At 41.8% G+C, this 3,550-nt stretch overlaps 1 long non-coding RNA gene across 3 annotated transcripts; it reads left to right on the forward strand.

Moving 5' to 3' along the window:
- LOC120712996 lies at nucleotides 1-2,232 on the forward strand. Of its 3 annotated transcripts, XR_005691135.1 has the most exons (7): nucleotides 1-26; nucleotides 150-283; nucleotides 451-639; nucleotides 782-940; nucleotides 1,063-1,136; nucleotides 1,243-1,578; nucleotides 2,165-2,232. It is a non-coding gene; the product is annotated as an uncharacterized LOC120712996 (long non-coding RNA). The 3 variants fall into 3 exon arrangements; XR_005691136.1 differs by lacking the exon at nucleotides 2,165-2,232 and having other exon boundaries at nucleotides 150-356; nucleotides 1,243-2,157; XR_005691134.1 differs by lacking the exon at nucleotides 2,165-2,232 and having other exon boundaries at nucleotides 1,243-2,157.
- Nucleotides 2,233-3,550: the final 1,318 nt, after the last annotated feature.

Consider the following 3,550-nt stretch of genomic DNA (forward strand, 5'->3'; position numbering starts at 1 on the left):
TTTACGGTTCCTGTTGCTTATGTGCTGTAAGTTCTAAAACTCCAAAGATCATTTCAATTAATTGTTTCTTTTGGGCAGCATTCCTATGCTTGGAAAAGTCAGATATTGCATTGTTCTGCTCTACACTCACTGTTGCCTATAATGTGCAGTGCAGTGCAGTGCAGTTGGGCACAGAACGCGACACATCGATATTGCTGGTTTAGTTAAGACTCTAAGTTGCTGCTGGACATGCTAGAAATTGAGGTTCTGTTTGTGCATGGTGTTTATTGCAGAGAATACGGAGGTAGGGTGGTGTATCTCGTAGATATTCAAAAATTGTGTCCTATTACGGGCTCACAACTCCGCCATATAAAGTGGTGTGTACTGTGAGCTTTGTAAACATATTTGGGTGCTGTCATTATGTGTGTCAAAATTTTAACATTTGGGTTGCTTTTGTTGTTTGATGTTCAGGATGCTCTGGAACCTTATATGAGCAGGAGAACAGTTGCACTTCATTGGGGTAAACACCATCGGGATTATGTGGAGGGCTTAAATAAGCAGCTTGCTAGCAGCCCCCTGTATGGATACACTCTGGAGGACCTGATAAAAGAAGCACACAACAATGGCAATCCATTACCAGAATATAATAATGCAGCACAGGTATATTTATTGAAATTTGTTAACATATCCCATTTGCTCCATGTCACTTGTTTTCTTTTCGGGGGCAAAAAAACTGCATGTCATGCTTTCACCAATAGAGGAGAGTTTTTAGAGCTTCAACCTTGTGTCATCTGACATGCAGGTCTGGAATGAACCATCACTTCTTCTGGGAATCAATGCAACCAGAAGGTGGCGGCTTACCATCAGATTGAAAAGGATTTTGGCCCGTTTACTAATTTCAGGGAAGACTTTATTTCCTAAGCCTTACAACTATTGGGGTCTGGTTGGGTTTGGCTTGTCTGTAAGTTTCCTTCCATTATCTTTCATGTAAAGGCAGTATGGATTAACTTGCTGATTTTCTGGTGTGCTATTTCTAAAGCTAATTTCTAAGTTAGGTTATATTCTGCTGAATGTTTGTTGCAGTGAGGAGAAATGAGAGAAAGCTTTCAGTAGTTCATACACGAAATGCCATCTCCCCTCTTGCTTTTGGCGATATTGTATGTTTACTAGACTGCTTTTTCCCTTGGATGTATACGTTGAAATATTTAGAGTAACATTTTCAGTACATACTTTGCAATGACATCCCATATTCTCTTCTTGAAGCCAATTGCCAGCCTAGACTTATGGGAGTTAAGGACATTGACTCCAAGTTTTTAGATCCTACTTTGTGCCATATACTGACATTTGTCCTTTTCTGTTCACCTCTCTTTTTTGTGTACTTGTTCAGCAAATTAGTTCTAAAAAATTTAGCAGAAAACATCTGTGGTGCTTCCTTTGCAACTTTGCAGGATGATAAGCTAATATATATTACAAAGTTTATGGACCATCTCATCTCTTGGGACACTGTCACTCTGCGCATGATGCGTGCTGAGTCTTTTGTGAACCATGGTGAGCCAAATATCCCAGTGGCATAAGGTACAAATACACCATGGTTATCAGGTAAGGATTCAGGACTTTGGAGCAGCCTGGTAATTGTGCAGCTTAATCATGTAACTGGACACATGAAATGAGGGTGTCATTAGTTTCTGCAGTGACGGAAACACTCAACCCAGAACATCCATAGATTATGTAATGCTCTTTCTCATGGAACAACAAGGCTTCATTCAAACATTTGTCTTTTTTTTCTACTTTTAATTAAGGTTTGGTGGTGAGTCATCACAGGGCATAAGCTGCTACTGAACTGAGAACTTGGCAGTCTGAGGCTGTCCTTCTCACATGAGAAACACCAGATTGATATTTATTGACAAGGAACACTTCTATAAAGCACCCTGCTTTGTCATAATAAAACAATAAAACGCCCTACCTTAAGGTAGTTGATGGCTTGATGCGATGTTCTTGCGTCCACTGTATGTCACCATAAATTATTCAGGATACAGCTAGCCTACTTGAGGATTGCGGATGGTCCATTTATTTTCCCTTATGTCACCTCATATAAAAGAAACTACTGTATTTAATATCCCCTATCAAGTTGTTTGGTGTTCAGCTGTTTAAAAGTTTGATCCCTTTGTTTTGATCCACTAAACAGGTATCCTGCGAAGATGTCAGTTCAAATCCTGTAGGAGGAAGCAGAGAGTTGGAAAAGTTGCATAAGAGTTGGTTATCTCCCTATTGCCATATCACGATGAACTTAAAGATAAGCTTCTGGGTTTTCACCATTGCCCTTGGGCAGTTGGGCCTTGGCTGCTGCTACAAGGAAGTCAGCGTCCAATTTCAAGACATGCAACAAAGCAGCCTTACACACTTGGGAGCATGTAGATTATGGTGTTGGGCTATGGCCAACTTGGGCTTTGAAGCAATGGCACATTCTCTAGGTGGCTATTCTTCGGAACGAGCGCCCAGACTGCTGTTTAAATAGATTCAGCTCTAAGTTGTCAGGACTTAATTGTGACAGCGTTTTGTTGTAGCAGAATGGAACTATGTTCTTGTTTTACTGGTTGAGGAATAGTTTTGGATTGTAAGGAAATCTTTGTGTGTGTTAAACACTGCAAGTGTGAATTTTAGCAGAATGAAGTTGACTTTGTGGATTGGAATTTTTTATTATCCTTGCTGCTTCGCACGAGACAGTAAACATTGCAAAACTACAGAAATTTTAACAACACAGTAAGTCAATACAGTAAAGATTCTGTTGGAAATTCCTAACAAATGGGAAATTTTAACAACACAGTAAGCCAATACAGAAAGAAATGTATCAAAACCATTGACATTCTCGACAAATTCGGTGCGAATAAAGTGTAATTGAGATTATCCAGCTGACAAAAGCATCTATACTCTTTCCCAGTTGCTCTGTTTCCCTGATGTTAACATTCAGATTGCTCGTCCGGTACCAAACCAATTGGTGGATGCTGTGTTCTGTTCTCACATTGATCATAAAAGGCGAGGTCCACTGTTCAAGCTTAGTAGCCTTTCACCAGATTCTCAAATGATGCCTTTGTTAAGTTGCGGAGCTACTTTTGACACTTGAAAGCAGATACACCGGGGGGGACGATGAGTCCCCACCTGAATCAACTTCCATAGATGCCGGAGAACCGGTGATGGAGAGTGCCGCGCATGGCGCGTTTACATTGCCTTGGTAGGCTGTTCATGGAGTAAAGTACAACAGAACTTGGGGTAAGTTAAATGAAAAAAACATTTCTCCAGTAGTCGAAATCGCAGCGCAGAGCAGCCGGTAAGCGCCAGCGCCACAGTTCAGTCGCTTCACGGCAAGCGGTGAGCAGCCGGTGGAGGTTCGGAGGCATGCCTCGGAAGACCACGTCATGGCAACGATTCCAGAGATGCCAGCAACAAAGGAGAATCATAGTATGCAGCGACCGAGTGGGAGCACCGGCTTGCGCTTCAATTCGCCAAAGGTCATCGACGGGTAGGATGTGGGCTGGGTTCCAGCCAATGTGACGCCAGAAGCATTGGGCAAAAG

This window comes from Panicum virgatum, chromosome 6K (genome assembly GCF_016808335.1).
Source record: "Panicum virgatum strain AP13 chromosome 6K, P.virgatum_v5, whole genome shotgun sequence".
Taxonomy (NCBI): Eukaryota; Viridiplantae; Streptophyta; class Magnoliopsida; order Poales; family Poaceae; genus Panicum; species Panicum virgatum.